Source organism: Budorcas taxicolor, chromosome 11 (assembly GCF_023091745.1).
Source record: "Budorcas taxicolor isolate Tak-1 chromosome 11, Takin1.1, whole genome shotgun sequence".
NCBI lineage: Eukaryota > Metazoa > Chordata > Mammalia > Artiodactyla > Bovidae > Budorcas > Budorcas taxicolor.
In genome coordinates, this window is record NC_068920.1 from 137,872,260 (window position 1) to 137,892,520 (window position 20,261).

General features: G+C 46.9%; 1 long non-coding RNA gene across 1 annotated transcript in view; it reads right to left on the minus strand.

The window, feature by feature from the left end:
- Window positions 1–5,817: 5,817 nt before the first annotated feature.
- The window catches only part of LOC128055363 (uncharacterized), a 70,738-nt gene continuing 56,294 nt past the window's right edge, over window positions 5,818–20,261 (minus strand). Inside the window, exons 2-3 of the long non-coding RNA XR_008200108.1 lie at window positions 15,093–15,303; window positions 5,818–6,127 (exon numbers count right to left, since the gene is read on the minus strand). This is a non-coding gene — a long non-coding RNA (uncharacterized LOC128055363). The remainder of the gene's footprint in view (window positions 6,128–15,092; window positions 15,304–20,261) is intronic.

Genomic DNA, 20,261 nt, shown 5'->3' on the forward strand with positions numbered 1-20,261 from the left:
TGGAGCCCGTACTCCACAACCAGAGAAGCCACCGCAGTGAGAAGCCCACCCTCCACAACTAGAGAGCAGCCCACGTTTGTTGCAACTAGAGAAAGACTGCATGCAGCAACGAAGGCCCAGCGCAGCCAAAGAATAAATAAATCGAATAATTTTAAAAAATTAATCAGAGAAGTTAGAACATGCAGAAACAAAGGAAAACAGTCAAAGGAGATAAAATAGTAACAGTTTAGTCATTAAGCAGTTTCAAGGACCTTTAGTTCCTTCTCAAGGGCTATAGATAATGTTCTGAGCCATATCCTGTGAACTGTCTTACAGACACGGCAACACTCACCAGGTGGAAAAAGTTTACTACGTGGTGACCAGACTGGAGCCATGACATAAGCTGCCACAATTCCAAGAACTGGCCTCAGAGAAATGGGAACAAACAGACCCTGAAACTGAAGCTTAAGTGTACTTAAAACAATCAAGATGATGCAGATAGACTGCTGATGACCAGTTTCAAGACGACTGTCAGAACTGACTGCTGTTTCTACATGGAACCCCCTCCCTCCCTGTCTGTAAAAGCTCTTGTCCTCTGATTGTGCTACTGCTAAGTCGCCTCAGTCATGTCCAATTCTGTGTGACCCCAGAGACGGCAGCCCACCAGGCTACCCCGTCCCTGGGATTCTCCAGGCAAGAACACTGGAGTGGGTTGCCATTTCCTTCTCCAGTGCATGAAAGTGAAAAGTAAAAGTGAAGTCGCTCAGTTGTGTCTGACTCCTAGCGACCCCATGGACTGCAGCCCACCAGGCTCCTCCGTCCATGGGATTTTCCAGGCAAGAGTACTGGAGTGGGGTGCTGGGGAAAGTAAAGCTGTACTTTGAACAAGCATCCACCACACCACACACACCTCCCAGTCCCTGGGATCCAAAATAAAGCAAACTTTCTTTTCCAACAACCTGGCCTCTTTATTGGCTTTTGAGCAGCAAGCAGCTGGATCCTACTTTCAGTTATAGTATCACACTTTACATAACTTCAGCGACTTGCTGTTTTCTCTCAATGATGTGTCTTGGTGGGCTACAGTTCATGGGGTTGCAAAATGAGTCGGACATGACTTAGCAACTAAACAACAAAAGTGTTAATGCATGGAGCTCTTGTTCATTCATTTTACCTGTATAGTATTCCATGGTGTAAATATCCATTGTTGGGCATTTGGGTTATCTTAAGTTTTTTCTGATACAGACAATTCTGTGGTGATCAGTGCTGCAAGTGGACAGGCCAGTGGGTACACGTGGAAGTTTCTAGGATCTCCTCCTGTGTCATAGGAAGTTTTCTACATGGCAAAAATCCTGGGTTGCATTTTAAGTTTAGAAATTGCAGCCAAGCTCAAATGAGGTGTGCCCAGTGACCCTGCCTCTGGCTTCCACCTCAAAAGCCCTGCGTCCTAGGTGAGGGAATGTGGCCCCCTTTCCAAGAATATGCTCCCTAACAACGCCCTACCCACAGACTCAGCTGAAGTCACATATATAGACCCCACTGTGAGTCAGTTATCTTGTCTGTTTTCTGGATTTACAGCTGGAAATATCAGCATTCTAGAGTGTTCTGATGATCCATACTGAGTGTGACAGTGAGAGTCAGGAGGGAGGGCACGAGTGTTTAGAGAAGGGGAAATGAGATGATCAGGCAGAAGTCAGGAGGACTGACGCTCCATTCAGCATTTCTGGGTAATGAAGCACCCAGCAATGATCTGTTATTCTCCCAATTCTGTGGGTTCCTCTGTTGGCTTCTCTGGGCTTGCTCTTGTGGTTAATTTCATCTGGAAGATGAGCTGGGCAGGAAGACCTAAAAGGTTTTTGTTTGCATGTCTAAAAGTTGGTGCTGGCTGTTGGCTGGTTGCCTGGATTCCCCTCTATTTGTTCTCATTATCCAGGAGGCTAACCCAGCTCCTTTCTATGGTGGTCCTGCAGTAGCATTCCAAAATGCTCTAAGGACACTAGTGGGCAGGGCCTATACTCAGCATCACTTCTGTGAAATTCTGTTGGCCACAGCAGGTCACAGAGCCAGGCCAGATTTAAGGGGAAGACTAGCTAACATTCCTCCTTGTTAGAAGGAGCAGCAAGGTCATGGGCTATTGGACAAATTGCTTCAACTATCTTCAAAACACTCTCCCATGATTGAGCAGTTTGGGCAGAGATGGAAATCTATCATTGAGATTTTAGCTAGAGTCTTCTGTATAAATTCCAAGATAGGTCAAGATGATATAATTCTCAACAACCTTGGCTTTCCTGACTAGAAAGAGGTTCACTGAGGGAGAGAGTTTTTTAATTATTGATGATTTCTGGCATTTCTCTTCACCTGAAAATCCAATAAGGAATCTACCTTCTTTAAATAATCTGTTTTTAAGGTTTTCATGTGTACAGTGCCTTGCGCTAAGTGCTGGGGTTACAGCAGTAGATGAAACAGAGATAGTCCTTACTGTTTTGGAACTTTCCTCCTACGGAAGGGAGGGGGCATTAAACAATTAATTATACAGTTAAAGATTTAATTACAATGGGAGTAAGTGTCACAGGAGAAGTAAGGCATGCAAAGAAGAAATATAAGTGAGGGATCCTGGCATGGTGTTAAAGTCATGGGAAACTTCTTTGACGAAGACATGTGACTAATTTTTAAGAGATAAGTAGGCATTCTATAAACTGAGGGAGTGGGGGAGAGAGTAAAAAGGGAATATTTCAAGCAAAAGAAACAGCATGTACTAAGGCCCTAGAAAGGGAAGAAGTCTGCATCCTTGAGGAACTGAGAAATAAACTGAGAAGATGGGGGGAGCTGACCACCTAAGACAGAACAGACAAGAGCCAGATCGTGCAGGCCCTTGAAGACCATATAAAGGATTTCGGCTGACTTGGACTGAGTTGTGTGCCCCATCAATTCATATGTTGGAGCTCTAAATTCCAATGTGACCATATTTGGAAATAGGGCCTTAAGTAAGTCATTAAGGTTATACGAGGTCCCGGCAGTGGGGCCCTTATCCAACAGAACTGATGTTCTTTTTTTAAAGATTTTTCTGATGTGGACCATTTTAAAGTCTTTATTGGATTTGTTACAATATTGCTTCTGTTTTATGTTTTTGTTTTTTGGCCACTAGGCATGTGGGGTCTTGGGCTTCCCTGGTGGCTCAGATGGTAAATAATCTGCCTGCAATGCAGGAGACCCAGGGTCAATCCCTGGGTTGGGAAGCTCCTCTAGAGAAGGGCATAGCAGCCCACTCTAGTATCCATGGCTGGAGAATCCCAAGGACAGAGGAGCCTGGTGGGTTATAGCCCATGGGGTTGCGAAGAAGTGGACACGACTGAGCAGCTAACACACACACACACACACACACACACACACACACATGATCGTAGCTTCCAACCAGGGATTGAACCTACACCCGCTGCATTGGAAGATGAAGTCTTAACCACTGGACCACCAGGGAAGTCCCCGGACTGGCTTTCTTATATAAGAAGAAGAGGAGACGCAGGAGAGAGTGAGGGCCTGTTCAAAAAAAGATCAAGTGAGGACTCACGGAAAGAAGGCAGCCATCTTCAAGTCCAAGAGAAAATTCCCACCAGAAACCAAGCCTGCCAACACCTTGATTTTGGACTTCCAGCCTCTGGGACTGAGCAAAAATTAATTTACACTATTTAAGTCCCCCATGTTGTGGCATTTTGCTATGGTAACCCTAGCAGACATAAAAAACCATAGGAAATTCCGAGAATTTTGTTTTTAAAAGATCATCCTGTTGTGTGTGGGATATATCCAAGGAATAAAAAATGTTACTCAGGGACTTTCCTGGTGGTCCAGTGGTTAAAACTCCACACTTTCAATGCAGAGGACATGGGTCCAATCCCTGGCCAGGAAAGTAAGATCCTGCATGCTGAGAGGACAAAAAATGTCACTTGAAGATAAGTTTGGAGACTATCACAGAGATCTGTATAGAAGGTGAAACTGGTGGCAGCAGGGATGGAGAGAAGGGAATCCTACCAGAGACAGAGGCCATTTAGAGAGAGAGGCAGAAGTGGAGGCCTGCCTGGAAGAGGTGGTTGAGGAGTGCTAGGGAGGCAAAAACTGAGACAGCAGATATCTGTTCTTTTAAGAAGTTCAGCTTAAAGAGAAGAGAGATGGGCAATAGACCTAGAGGGAAGTGGAGTGAAGTTTTGTTTCTGTTTTCTAAGAACATTTGTTTTGTTTTCTTGTAAGGTAAGAGAGACTTAAGCATTTTTAAATGCCAATGGAAAGGTCCCACATAAAGGTAAGTGCTGGAGATGTACCAGAGAGAAGACTTGAGTAAAAGCATCAGGAGGAGGCTGGAAGGATCAAGGCCAAACCACAGATACTTTATGAAAGAGAGAATGAATGGATGAAACTAATATATAAATGAGAAAACGAGTTCACGAAAAGCAGCTCCTGGGTGCTCTAACCTATGTGGTTTAGAGTCAGTAGTATGGCTGCCATCCTTTTCCAGCTACACCCACATAACCAAGGGAATCTATCTAGAAGGAGAACTTTTTCCTCTTCCTGCAGCTGGTCATTTAGGGTCCTCCCTACAGCCTTGGTGCAACTGTGGTGGGTGCCAGGGGGTTTCTGGGCTACCCGTTTGCTGTGCCCTCTGGTCCTGCTCGCACTCAGAGATGTTCTCTCCTGTCTCACTGTGGATTGCCGCCGGCCTGCTCAACCTTGTGATCTGGTGGTTTTATGATTTGCAATGTCAGCCACGTGGTCACTTGATGTCCTTTGCTCAGAAGTTCTGTCTGTTCCAGGGCCCAGGACATACCAGAGGTTGTTTGTCAAAAGCATTTAGTTCTCTGCCCCAGAGGGCATGGCCTTCCTCCAGAACCACAAGGATCTGCACTGTGATTCTCCCCCTGGGTCTGGCCACAAACTCAATGCAGCATCTTTTCCCACCACCAATACCTCCACCACCACGGGATCTACTGACCCAATGGCAGGAGGTGCTGGTGGCTGCAGCCAGGGCCTGCTATAGGGGTCCTTCATGCTGTTCAGAGTCCCGGCCCAGCCAGGCTCTCCTACCCCTCCGGTGACACACGATGCCCAGATGTCAATGGCACCAGAAGAGGGTGAACATGAAATCTTAACAACTTCCCCACCCCACATGCTCAGTCCTCAGAAGCTAGCGGAACTCTTACCACTTCCCTGTGAAGCATGGCTCAGCCTCCCTGTAGTACAGATGAGGAGATGGAGGGAGGCACACGGAGGTGAAGAGGCTCATTCAAAAATACTCCACAGGGTGAGAGAGAAGCAACAAGAGCACTGAGCAGGTGACTCACACTCAGCAAAAAAATCTTTTAGAAACAGAATAAGTGAAGTAGAGAGCAAGGGAGCACGATCGTGGATGTCTGTGATGGTTAATTTCATGTGTAAATATGCCTGGCCTATGGGACGCCCAATAGCTGATAAAATACTATTTCTGGGTGTGTCTACAGGGATGTTTCTGGAAGAGATTAACATCTGTATCTCAATAGATGGAGTGAAGGAGATAAGGAGATCACTCTCACTACCATGGCATTGTCTAATATGTTGAGAGTTTAAAAGGAAAATACATAAATTTATATAGAGAGAAATGGATCGTGTGATTATGAAGGCTAAGAACATTGATAATATGATTTGGGTTAAATGTACCACTACTCAGTTTTTTCTTTTTCTTTTTTTTAAGTGCATTGGGCCTAGTGGGTTTTGTTTTGGGTTTTAAATCATTTTATTTATTTATTTTTGGCTCTGATGGGTAAAGCCCAGCACATTGCTGCTCAGGCTTTTCCTCACTTGCCACGAGCAGGGCCTACTCCTCCTTGTAGTGCGTGGACTTCTCACTGCAGTGGCTTCTTCTGTTGTAGAGGATGGTCTCTAGGGCACAAGGGCTTCAGTAGTTGGGGCACGTGGGTTCAGTAGTTGCTGTTCCTGGGCTCTAGAGCACAGACTCCATAGTTGTGGCGGCTTGTGGAATCTTCCCACACCAGAGATGGGATCAGTGTCTCCTGCACTGGCAGGTGGATTCTTTGCCACTGAGCCACCAGGGAAGCCCCTCAGTTCTATCTTTTGAAGTGTCTTCCAAGCAGGATTTTGCTCAGTGATGTAAGCTTTAGTTGTTATCACTCTGTGAAAGAAAGTGAAGTCGCTCAGTCATGTTCAACTCTTTGCGACCCCATGGACTGTAGCCTCTCAGGCTCCTCTATCCATGGGATTTTCCAGGCAAGAGTTCTGGAGTGGATTGCCATTTCCTTCTCCAGGGGATCTTCCTGACCCAGGAATCAAACCCGGGTCTCTCGCATTGCAGGCAGACGCTTTACTGTCTGAGCCACCAGGGAAGCCTGTATCACTCTGTAGCAGATGCTATCTATGTACAGTTTAGAGGTGGTCTTAAACCCTAAGAATAGACTGGTTGGATCTCCTTGCAGTCCAAGGGACTCTCAAGAGTCTTCTCCAACACCACAGTTCAAAAGCATCAATTCTTCGGTGCTCAGCTTTCTTCACAGTCCAACTCTCACATCCATACATGACTACTGGAAAAACCATAGCCTTGACTAGACGGGCCTTAGTTGGCAAAGTAATGTCTCTGCTTTTGAATATGCTATCTAGGGTGGTCATAACTTTCCTTCCAAGGAGTAAGCATCTTTTAATTTCATGGCTGCAGTCACCATCTGCAGTGATTTTGGAGCCCCAAAAAATAAAGTCTGACACTGTTTTCACTGTTTCCCCATCTATTTCCCATGAAGTGATGGGACCAGATGCCATGATCTTCGTTTTCTGAATGTTGAGCTTTTTTGGAAAAGACTCTGATGCTGGGAGGGATTGGGGGCAGGAAGAGAAGGGGACAACAGAGGATGAGATGGCTGGATGGCATCACCGACTCGATGGATATGAGTTTGAGTGAACTCCGGGAGTTGATGATGGACAAGGAGGCCTGATGTGCTGCAATTCATGGGGTCGCAAAGAGTCGAACATGACTGAGCGAATGAACTGAACTGAACTGAACTGAACCCTAAGAAACGGCTTCCCGGGTGGCTCAGCTGGTGAAGAGTTGGCCTGCAATGAGGGAGACCAAAGTTTGATCCCTGGGTCAGGAAGATCCCCTGGAGAAGGGAATGGCTACCCACTCCAGTATTCTTGCCTGAAGATTCCGTGGACAGGGGAGACTGGAGGGCTACAGTCCTTGGGGTTACAAAGAGTCAGACACGACTGAGCCACTAACACTTTCAGTTCAATCCTAAAATCTGCAGCTGGCAAGCTGGAGACCCCGGAAAGCAAGATGTAACTCCAGTCTGAAGGCTTGCAGGTTTGATACCCAGGAAGAGCCAATATTGCAGTTTGATTCCCAAGGCAAAAAAAATGAACGTCCCAGCTTGAAAATAACCAAGCAGTAGGAGTTCCTTCTTATTTGCAGAAGGGTCCATGATAGCTCAGTTGGTAAAGAATTGGCCTACAATGCAGGAAACCCCGGTTTGATTCCTGGGTTGGGAAGATCCCCTGGAGAATGTATAGGCTACCCACTCCATTATTCTTGAGCTTCCCTTGTGTTTCAGCTGGTAAAGAATCTGCCTGCAATGTGGGAGACCTGGGTTTGATTCCTGGGTTGGGAAGATTCCCCAGGAGAAAGGAAAGGCTACCCATTCCAGTATTCTGGCCTATAGAATTCCATGGATTGTATAGTCCATGGGGTCGCAAAGAGATGGACACGACTGAGCAACTTTCGCTTTCACTTTCAACCTTTTCATTCTGCTCAGGCCTTCTCCTGACCATGTGAGGCCCTCACACATTGGTGAGGGCAGTCTGCTTTGCCGACATTACTTTGAGACATTACTTTGCCAACAAAGGTCTATCTAGTCAAAGCTATGGTTTTTCCAGTTGTCATGTATGGATGTGAGAGCTGGACTATAAAGAAAGCTGAGTGCTGAAGAATTTATGTTTTTGAACTGTGGTGTTGGAGAAGACTCTTAAGAGTCCCTTGGGCTGAAAGGAGATTCAACCAGTCCATTCTAAAGGAAATCAGCCCTGAATGTTCATTGGAAGGGCCGAAGCTGAAGGTGAAGCTCCAATACTTTGGCCACCTGATGCGAAGAACTGACCCATTGATGCTGGGCAAGATTGAAGGCAGGAGAAGGGGATGACAGAGGATGAGATGTTTGGATGGCATCTCTGACTCGATGGACATGAGTCTGAGCAATCTCCGTGAGTTGGTGATGGACAGGGAAGCCTGGCATGCTGCAGTCCATAGGGTCGCAAAGAGTCAACACAACTGAGTGACTGAACTGAATCTGCTTTACTCAGCCTAAGGATTCAAATCTTAATCCCACCTAGAAATGGCCTTACAGACACACCCAGAATAATATTTGACCAAATGTCTGAGCACACTCCATGAAATGCTGACACAGAAAACTAACCATCACAGATGCTGCTGCTGCTGGTCTTTGACAAGGTTGACAAGGTTTTGAAACCACTGCTGCAGAGTGTCTGCTTCCTTTTGGGGTGGAATTAGACCATTATCCCTGCTTCCAGCCCTATCCTCACAACCTAAAGGGGAGCACCCATGACTCTAGGGCAGGAGTTACAGCAAAGACCAAGCTTGACCTGCTGGCAGGCCATGGGATGTAGAGAGCGCTTGGCTGAGTGGCAGGAACCCTGCATCGCCAGGCACAGGGCCCATCCAACCCACTTCACCTGCTTGACCTTGAGCTCTTCTTAGGGGTCACAGATAAAGTATCACACATCATTACACTTAAAAGTATTTTGTTTTTATGAAATTCAAATTTTACTAGGCATCTTCTTTTTGTTGCACTTTATTTTTTGCTAAATTTGGCAATCTCAGTTTCTTTGGGAAGTGGGATGCCACCAAAGGTGGTGTGAGAAGCCATCAGATGGGTGCACAGACAGGATGGGCCACTGCGCCTGCTGGTGGCATGAAGACAGCTTCTGGTCCAGGCCACCAGAGGGGAGCAGACCTGTTCCTCTGGGCTGGAGGGAGCCCAGCCTCCAACCCTGGATCAGGGCTGCCAGGGTGGATGGGGAGGATGCGGGGTATGAGTCAGCCTAAGAGGAGGGTGGGAGAGGTCACAGGTCACATTCACCACAGAAGGAGGTCCCTTCAGACCAGTCCCAACACTGGCAATAACATGAAGTTCCTTCCACCCCTTCTTCTGGTCAGGGTTGAGAAGATTCTAAAGCAGGATTCAGAATAGTCGCTGGTGCTAGTGCTATGCAACCCCAGCCTCCCAACCCAGTTCAGTTCAGTCGCTCAGTCATGTCCAACTCTTTGCTACCCCATGGACTGTAGCACACCAGGCCTCTTTGTCCATCACCAACTCCCAAGCATCCTCTGTCGTCCCCTTCTCCTCCTGCCTTCAATCTTTCCCAGCATCAGGGTCTTTTCAGATGAGCCACTTCTTCACATCAGGTGGCCAAAATATTGGAGTTTCAGCTTCAACATCAGTCCTTCCAATGAATATTCAGGACTAATTTCCTTAAGGTTGGACTGGTTGGATCTCCTTGCAGTCCAAGAGACTCTCAAGAGTCTTCTCCAACACCACAGTTCAAAAGCATCAATTCTTCAGTGCTCAGCTTTCTCTATAGTTCAACTCTCACATCCATACATGACTACTGGAAAAACCATAGTTTTGGCCAGACAGAACTTTGTTGGCAAAATAATGTCTCTGCTTTTTAATATGCTGTCTAGGACGGTCATAACTTTTCTTTCAAGGAGCAAGCATCTTTTAATTTCAACCCAGAGGTACATCCAGTTTTCCAGCTCCCAGCCAGAGGAGACCCTTGCACCCAGTTCCCTCCCTGTGCTGGGGCCCAGACTGAAGAGAAAACTCCAAGCCTGGTCTGGCAAGAGGAAGGGTTCCCACAGGCTGTTGAGGTGCCCAGGAGGACGGGGTCAGGGTGACTGGTGCCCCAGCCCTGGGTGCTCAGCTTGCTGGCAGGTCTCACGGCTGCTGTGCTGTGTGTCAGCATCTCTCTGTCCTATAGGGCCTGGTGAGCCCCAAGGTCATGGGAAGCATGGGGCCCATCAACAGTCTCCTACTCTGCAGCCCCACTCCCTCTAGACCCCATGTCAAGCAACTGGAGGAATGAATGGAGGCGAAGGCATGGTCAAAGTCTAGGGGCCACTGGGACTTCCCTGGCAGTCCAGTGGTTAAGACTTCATACTTCTACCACAAGGGGTAATGGTTTGATCATGGGTCAGGAAAATAAGATCCCACGTGCCGCACAGCCAGAAAAAAAAATCTGGGGACCACTAGCACTGAGGCGGAGACTGGTGGGCTTCTGTCTATGGGGTCGCAGAGAGCTGGACATGACTGAAGCAACTTAGCAGCAGCAGCAGCAGCAGCACTGAAGGAGGTATGGGATCAAGACACCCCCTCCACTGGGCACCCAGGAGCCCAGGGGGAAAACAAGACAGAAATTTGGATCCAGGGGCAGACCACTGGCCACTCTGCCCGCTTGGTTCCTCCCTCACTGCTTGGCAAATCACTTAGCTGCTCCTGATCTCAGCTTCCCTTGTGAGAAGTAAAGAGATGATACTGACCCTACCTCCTCCTCAGGCTAGTGTAAGAACCGACTATTAGGGAAAGGCCTTCATAAACCATAAAATGCTGAGAGCGTAAGAGGTGCAAGTTTGATCCCTGGGTTGGGAAGATCCCCTGGAGAAGGGCATGGCAACCCACTCCAGTATTCCTGCCTGGAGAATCCTATGGTCAGAGGAGCCTGGCAGGCTACAGTCCATAGGGTTGCAAAGAGTCAGACATGACTGAACGACTTAGCGTGCACACACAGAAGGGCTCTTAAAGTCACAAGTGTGAGAAGACCGGCATAAACCAGATGAGGCAAAAGAGGACTCTACTGGTTCAGAGAATCAAGAGCAGAATCAAGGTGATGCTCTCCTCCTCTCATCCCTGCTTCTCTCTGCAAAGCAGCTTCTTTTTCTGTCTGTCTTCTCCTATAAACCTGGAGCATCTCCCAGTTCTTCACCTGCCATGAGGTGTTCCCTCATCTATTAGTGAAAATGCCAAAGAGGGTTCTCATTAGTCCCACGTGGGTCATGTGTCCACCCACGAAAGCAGGGTATTTTATGTTTAGCACCTTTTCTAGATCTGTATGTTTAGCAATCTGGGCACCTTGGTTCCATAAAAGAAAGGAAATATTATTCCTTCCATTCAGTTCAGTCACTCAGTTGTGTCTGACTCTCTGTGACCTCATGGACTGCAGCACTCCAGGCCTCCCTGTCCATCATCAACTCCCAGAGCTTACTCAAACTCATGTTCATTGAGTTGGTGGCAACATCCAACCATCTCATCCTCTGTTGTCCCCTTCTCCTCCTGCCTTCAATCTTTCCCTGCATCAGGGTCTTTTCAAATAAGTCAGTTCTTTGCATCAGGTGGCCAAAGTATTGGAGCTTCAGCTTCAACATCAGTCCTTCCAATGAATATTCAGGACTGATTTCCTTTAGTATTGACTGGTTTGATCTCCCTTGAGATCTCCCTTCTCCAACATCACAGTTCAAAAGCATCAATTCTTTGGCACTCAGATTTCTTTGTAGTCCAACTCTCACATCCATACGTGACTACTGCAAAAACCATAGCTTTGACTAGATGGACCTTTGTTGGCAAAGTAATGTCTCTGCTTTTTAATATGCTATCTAGGTTGGTCATAACTTTCCTTCCAAGGAGCAAGCGTCTTTTAATTGCATGGCTGCAGTCACCATCTGCAGTGATTTTGGAGCCCCCCAAAATAAAGTCTGACACTGTTTCCATTGTTTCCCCACCTATTTGCCATGAAGTGATGGGACCAGATGCCATTATCTTCGTTTTCTGAATGTTGAGTTTTAAGCTAACTTTTTCACTCTACTCTTTCACTTTCATCAAGAGGCTCTTTAGTTCTTCTTTGCTTTCTTCCATAAGGGTGGTGTCATCTGCATATCTGAGGTGATTGATATTTCTCCTGGCAATCTCGATTCCAGCTTGTATTTCATCAAGCCCGGCATTTCACATGATGTACTCTGTATATAAGTTAAATAAGCAGGGTAACAATATATAGCCTTGATGTACTCCTTTTCCTATTTGGAACCAGTCTATTGTTTCATGTCCAGTTCTAACTGTTGCTTCTTGACCTGCATACAGATTTCTCAAGTGGCAGGTCAGGTGGTCTGGTATTCCCATCTCTTTCAGAATTTTCCACAGTTTATTGTGATCCACTCAGTCAAAGGCTTTGGCATAGTCAGTAAAGCAGAAGTAGATATTTTTCTGGAACTCTCTTGCTTTTTCGATGATCCAGCTGATGTTGGCAATTTGATCTCTGGTTCCTCTGCCTTTTCTAAACCCAGCTTGAACATCTGGAAGTTCACGATTCATGTACTGTTGTTGGAGGATTTTGAGCATTACTTTGCTAGCATGTGAAATGAGTGCAATTGTGCGGTAGTTTGAACATTCTTTAACATTGCCTTTCTTTGAGATTGGAATGAAAAAAAAAAAAAACCTGACATTTTCTAGTCCTGTGGCCATTGCTGTGTGGCCACAGCAAGTTTTCCAAATTTGTTGGCATATTGAGTACAGCACTATCACAGCATCATCTTTTAGGATTTGAAATAGCTCAATGGGAATTCCATCACCTCCACTAGTTTTGTTTGTAGTAACGTCTCCTAAGGCCCACTTGACTTAGCATTCCAGGATATCTGGTTCTAGGTGAGTGATCATACCATTGTGGTTATTTGGGTCATGAAGATCTTTTTTTGTACAGTTCTTCTGTGTATTCTTGCCACCTCTTCTTAATATCTTCTGCTTCTGTTAGGTCCATACCATTTCTGTCCTTTATTGTGCCCATCTTGGCATGAAATGTTCCCTTGGTATCTCTAATTTTCTTGAGGAGATCTCTAGTCTTTCCCATTCTATTGTATTCCTCTATTTCTTTGCACTAATCACTGAAGAAGGCTGTCTTATCTTCCTTGCTAGTCTTTGGAACTCTGCATTCAGATGCTTATATCTTTCCTTTTCTCCTTTGCCTTTAGCTTCTCTTCTTTTCTCCTTTATTTGGAAGGTCTCCTCAGACAACCATTTTGACTTTTTGCATTTCTTTTTCTTGGGGATGGTCTTGATCCCTGCCTCCTGTAGAATGTCATGAACTTCTGTCCATAGTTCTTCAGGCACTCTGTCTATCAGATTTAATCCCTTGAATCTATTTGTCACTTCCACTGTATAATTGTAAGGGATTTGATTTAAGTCATACCTGAATGGTCTAATGGCTTTCCCTACTTTCTTCAATTTAAGTCTGAATTTGGCAATAAGGAGTTCATGATCTGAGCCATAGTCAGCTCCTGGTCTTGTTTTTGCTGACTGTATAGAGCTTCTCCATCTTTGGCTGCAAAGAATATAATCAATCTGATTTCGGTATTGACCATCTGGTGATGTCCATGTGTAGAGTCTTCTCTCGTGTTGTTGGAAGAGGGTGTTTGCTATGACCAGTACATTCTCTTGGGAAAACTCTGTTAGCCTTTGCCCTATTTCATTTTGTACTCCAAGGCCAAATTTTCCTGTTCCTCCAGGTATCTCTTGACTTCCTACTTTTGCATTCCAGTCCCCTATAATGAAAAGGACATCTTTTTTGGGTGTTAGTTCTAGAATGTCTTGTAGGTCTTCATAGAACCATTCAACTTCAGCTTCTTCACCATTTCTGGTTGGGGCATAGACCTGGATTACTGTAATACTGAATGGTTTGGCTTGGAACAAACAGAGATCATTCTGTCGTTTTTGAGATTGTACCCAAGTACTGCATTTTGGACTCCTTTGTTGACCATGATGGCTACTCCATTTCTTCTAAGGGATTCTTGCCCACAGTAGTAGATATAATGGTCATCTGGGTTAAATTCACCCATTCCAGTCCATCTTAGTTCACTGATTCCTAAAATGTTGATATTTACTCTTGCCATCTCCTTTTTGACCACTTCCAATTTACCTTGATTATGGACCTAACATTCCAGGTTCCTATACAATATTGCTCTTTACAGCATCGGACCTTGCTTCTATCACCAGTCACATCCACAACTGGGTGTTGGTTTTGCTTTGGCTCTGTCTCTTCATTCTTTCTGGAGTTATTTCTCCACTGATCTCCAGTAGCATATTTGGCATCTATCGACCTGGGGAGTTCATCTTTCAGTGTCCTATCTTTTTGCTTTTTCATACTGTTCATGGGGTTCTCAAGGCAAGAATACTGAAGTGGTTTGCCATTCCCTTCTCCAGTGGACCACATTTTGTCAGAACATCCACCATGACCCATCCGTCTTGGGTGGCCCTACATGGCAGAGCTCAGGGTTTCATTGAATTAGACAAGGCTGTGGTCCATGTGATCAGTTTGATTAGTTTTCTGTGACTGTAGTTTTCATTCTATCTGCCCTCTGATGGATAAGGATAAGAGTCTTATGGAAACTTCCTGATGGGAGAGACAGGGGGAAACTGGGTCTTGTTCTGATGGGCAGGGCCATGCCCAGTTAATCTTTAATACAATTTTCTATTGATGGGTGGGGCTGTGTTCCCTCCCTGTTGTTTAACCTGAGGCCAATATGGTGGAGGTAGTGAAGATATGGTGACCTCCTTCAAAAGGTCCCATGCGTTCACTGCTGCACTCAGTGCCCCCGACCCTGCAGCAGGCCACCACTGACCCACGCCTCCACTGGAGACTCCTGGACACTCCTGGACTCCTGGGCAAGTCTGGGTCAGTCTCTTATGGGGTCACTGCTCCTTTCTCGTGGGTCCTGGTGCACACAAGGTTTTGTTTGTGTGCTCCAAGAGTCTGTCTCCCCAGTCCTGTGTAAGCTCTGGTGGCTCTATGGTGGGGTTAATGGTGACATCCTCCAGGAGGGCTTATGCCATATCCAGGTCTGCTGCACCCAGATGCCCTGCCCTTGCAGCAATCCCCTGCTGACTTGTACCTCTACAGGAGACACTCAAACACTCAAAGGCAGGTCTGGCTCAGCCTCTATGGAGTTTCTTCGTGCATACAAGGTTTATTTGAGCCCTCCAAGCATCTCTGGCAGGTATAGGTTTTGATTCTAACTGTGATTTCACCCCTCTTACCATCTTGCTGGGGCTTCTTCTTTGCCCCTGCATGTGAGGTATACTTTTTTGGTGGGATGCAACATTTCCCTGTCAACGGTTGTTCAGCAGGGAGCTATAATTTTGGAGTTCTCACGGGAGAAGACGAGCACATGTCCTTCTACTCCGCCATCTTAAATGCCTCCTGTTCCTCCTCCTCCTTCATGGGTATTCCTCCGACAGCTTGTCAGATCTGTTCGGAACAGAAAATATGATGGAAAGGTGTCCACTATGAAGGTCATATCTTATCAGCAGTATTATTATCATCATTGGCATCAACTACATAAGCTGGCCACATGTTTCTAATTCCCATTATCCCTGGGCAAAATAGCAGCTAAAGCCACAGTCCCTGGCATTCAGACTTCCTGAATTCAAATTTTAGTCCTACCACTTTCTACCTGTGTGACATGAGGCAAGTTGCTAAACCTCTCTCTGCCTTCGTTCATAAGTTTGTGAAGATTAAAAGAGTTAATATGTGTAGAATGTGAAGAAAAGTGAATGGTACCTGCCAGGTATTCAATCAATGCTATTCATTACTATTGTCAGAGGAAAAAAGTGGCAGTGTCTGGGAATCCCAGTTTGGGAGGTAAACAAAACCATCGCTGCTCACTTAGTCCCTAGCTTTCTTCCAGAGAGCGCTTACAACTTCAGAAACTAGAGTTCACCAAGGACCTCCTGAGCTGTGTGATCACCCTGAGGATTTTACAAGTTGACAAAATCCCTCTCATTCAGAGGTAAGGGGACTGACATACAAAGAGGGGGCTTTCCTGCAAGCTTGCTTATGCTCTTCAGAAGTGGATGCAAGTTTCTGTAGGAAACTGGGAGGACACTGGGTCCCGAGGAAGCTTCTGGGAGGAAACCACAGCTGAGCTGAGACCCAGAGGATAGGCAAGAGTTTGTGGAGCAAGGGCAGGTGGGCAGGACAATGTGCTAGTCAGTCCTCGAGCTGTGGTGTCTCCGCTCCAGACCCACATGGATTCTCTGCTTTGTGCCGCTAGCGTTGGAGCCCTGGGATCCTGCCTGTCCCTTATCAGTGGTCCCTGGTAGGTACTGCCAGTCTGTGGCACCAGAAGCAGACTGGCAAGTAGGTGAAGAGAAAGGACTTGCTCCCTCTTGTCTGCTCAATGTCCTGCCAGCTTCTCCCCTCCATGAGTTCTTCAGCCTGAGAGCAGAAGCAGAAGCCTCCAGGTCTCTCCAGTCTCAGTAGCTGAGCAGTTGACAAAAGGCAGGAGACAAGAGGCTGTGCAGAGAGCACCGGGGTAAAGCAACTGGCGTGTAACATCAGAAGGGATCCCAGGGCAAGATCAAGTGTGCAGATGGCCCTCATACACAGCACTTGATACCAGAAAGGGGCAGCTGGGGACCAGAACCGGCCCCTGAGCAGGTCAGAAACAAACCCCAGGCCTTGGAAAGTGAGGTTGAGAGATAGGCCCTGGGTCAGGGTAGTTATGGTGCCAAGGAGCCCACACTGCCTTCCAAGCACTGGTGGTTTGTTCAGACATCCCCAAGGCCAGAATTGGGGCCAGGACTCTAAGAGTGGCAGGTCTGGGAGGGACTGCCCCTAAAGACAGGGGGCGAGACTGCACCCCCAGACCACAAGGGAGCTGACCATCCTAAGTGCCTTGTTGCCTGCATGGACCAAACCCCCTCCCCCTCTCCCATATTAAGAGGAAAGATCTCTAAGAGCTCCTCTGTGGGACGAACTCCAGGGAGGGGCATGAGTGTGGTGACCCATATGCAGAAAGCGTGTACATGTGTTTCTACAATGGAGTATGGGGGCTATTTTTAGAATAGACCTAATAGATTGCTATGAGGTTGATCATTCACTAAAACAGCTTGTTTGTGGCATCAAAAACTTCTGTCTTCAGCACTCTTATTCACTCCTATGTCTTCCATTTCCCCCTTTATTTCTAAATATGCATTTCCAGCCTTGACTTGGTTTTTGAGCTCCAGATACACAAAGGCCCTAACCATCTTCACAGGAACCACTCACAGTATTTCAAACTGAACAAAGCAAAACACCTGACCTTCCTTCAATCCTTCCCCTCCTCCCCTCTTCCCAATTTCCAGGAAACATAGCACGCTCACCAAGTCACCCAGAGGCAAACCCTGAGTCCTGGCTGACATCTCCACCTCCTCACCCACAACCAAAAGACCAGGCCAGTCTTCCTTGCCATATGCCCCAGGTCCCGCCACATCCCTCACACCCTCTGCCACCAGCCCAGGTCCCCTCCACAGACAGCGCTCACCCTCAGTTCCTTCCAGCACAGGGAGCCAGATTCATCTTCCAAAGCACCACCCTCTTCCCCAGAGATGCACTTTAACTCCAGCCCGCGTACCTCACTCAGGGGTCCCCATTGTCTGAGCCAAACTGTCTCACAGCCTTTCCCTCTCTAGACCAGACAGGCCCCACCACACTCCCAGAGCAGGCCAGCCAGGGGCATGGTCCCATGTTGGAGCAGGAGGCCGGGTGGTACAGACTTTAGCCCTGCCTGGTTGCCCGTAGTAACGGGATGGAATCTCTCTGTGTCTGAGGCTCCCACTCAAGAGGCCCCTCTCTGGGCTGCGATGATTAACAGTTGTGAGCGGCGCCAGGATCCATGAATAACAGACAGAGATGGATGCCTGGAGCAGGGTCAGGGCACAAAGGCAGTAACTCATGTTCCCCCAGACTCACACAGTCTGCCCCTCACACAGTCCCCAGGCCCCTGTGAGGACCCGGGACATGCCTGTGCCCAGTGAGAAGTGAGGATGAGGCCGGTGCTCTTCTCTGCCAACGGGCTATCTTTTTTCCAGTTCTTGTCTCAGTATCTATTTCTCTGCCTTTTCGTCTCTGTCCAGATCACGTGGCATTGGTGACGCATTGATCAGATCACCTCTAATGGGACACTAACTCTAAAGATGACCTCTTTAAAATATATAATATCAATTTTCCACCTTAAAAACTGTAAGTATACCTAATTCTAAAATGAAAAGCTACTGCTGCTACTGCTAAGTCACTTCAGTAGTGTCCAACTCTGTGTGACCCCATAGACAGCAGCCCACCAGGCTCTCCTGTCCCTGGGATTCTCCAGGCAAGAACACTGGAGTGGGTTGCCATTTCCTTCTCCAATGCATGAAAGTGAAAAGTGAAAGGGAATTCGCTCAGTCGTGTCCGACTCTTTGTGACCCCATGGACTGCAGCTTACCAGGCTCTTCTGTCCATGGGATTTTCTAAATCTAAGCTTTATTCCCATAATAAAAGCTGTTTCCTAGGGGCATATGCTCAGAGATGGTTAGCAAAATGCTATATTTTTTCTTCCTTTTTATTTAGCTGTTTTAATGGTGTATCATTTTATCCCAGGACCCCAGCTAACTGGGCAGCCACTGGAAGACTGCTAATCAGCAAAGCATAGGGAAGTGGAAAGTGTAGGAAATTGCACCCTGGAGCTTGAAAGTTTAGCCTTGAAATGACATGTAACAGTTCAACTCATTTTTGGGGAAGGGGGCTGTGTTCCCCAATCAGAGATTGAATCCAGGCCTTGACAGCGAAAGTGCCGAGTCCTAACCACCGGACTGGCAGGGAATTCCCTCAATTCCTGTTTTAGTGATCGAAACAAGTCACATGTTCTCATCTCACTTCAAGTAGGCAGGGAAATGCAGTTCTACCATGGACTTAGAAGGAGAGCTAAAAATAGCAAACTGCACAAATGACCAGCAGTGGAGGGCTCAAATCCCTGGCCTGTGGATGGAGGTATGAAGGGACAACTGCTTCCCCTCAACAGGTGGAACTACCTGTTGGTTCCACCTGTTGGAACCAACTACATGGGTTGTGATTTCCCCAATGAGCAAAACAGCAGTGGACTCCCTTCCATGGTTTACATGTATGTATAGACACTTTCCAGAAATAAACAAGGAACCTGATTGCTCTGGAAATGGTGGGTGTGGAGCAAGAAATTTTGCCTTTCACTTTATATCCTTTGCGATGTTTGAAATGCTAATCATGGCATTCATTTGTGCAGATTTATCTATAGGATGGGTTTCCTTGGTGGCTCGGTGGTAAAGAATCTGCCTGCCAATGCAGGAGATGCAAGTTTAATCCCTGGGTTGGGAAGATCCCCTGGAGAAGGAAATGGCAACCCACTCCAGTACTCTTGCCTGGAGAATCCCATGGACAGAGGAGACTGGACAGCCACAGTCCATGGGGTCATAAAGAGTTGGACAAGACTTAGTAACTAAACAACAACAACAATCTATGAGACTCATCTGCCCTACTCAGCAGAAGAGAGTGCAAATGGCCAAAGACTGAGTGCTTATGATTTGGAGTAACCAAGCTTTGCCCAAAATAGATCATCCATGTGCTGATGAGACTGACCTCGGGTGAAAGAACACTGCCCTCCCCCCAGGAACCCAGCCAGCTCCAGCCCCAGCTATTTTCTGGTATTTGATGCTTCTCTGGAGGAAACAGTAAGGACTCCAGCCTTTGTCCTCAAGACTCAGAACATTTCTTCTCAGTCCAAAGGATACATTATACCATCTCTGGACTTAGAGAAGAAAAGAACAGTGGACACCATGACCATGGCTCAGAGCAAGCAAGTCCAATGTACTAGTTTCTTAATAATTCTCAGATTTTCATCTTGGATTACTTCCTACTACCATCTTGGAGCCCAAGAAGGGGTCCTGGGCAGGACAGGAGTTCAGGTAAGGTGTGCTGATCAACTGCAGGCAGCAGGAAGCTGTCCTCCCAGAGCCTGGCCCTGGGGACCCTTTGTGTCATCACTGTAGGACTGGGAGTCAAAATGCAGTTGGTCATGGGAAGGATGGGAAGATGGGGTCACAAAGTGAGAAACAGCCTACCTGGGCTGCATGACCCAGGGCCAGTGGTGGTCCAAACCCTACTCTGCTGTCCACATCCAAGCATGCATCCACTGCCAGCTAGAGGGGACTGCTCAAGACTTAGAAGATGTCCCTCATCCTCAGACAACCTTCTCAGAACAGGGCCTCAGAGCCCAGGGCAGAGCAGGGGCAAATGGGTAGAGAGTGCAAGTCATTAAAAATATAGATGTGATATGTTCCTTTATCATTCAATAAATAGTTCGGTATTTTGATTCGCCAGGCATTTTTGATTAGCAAGGAGCCCAGGACCAAGATGGGAACTTAAAAGACACGCAA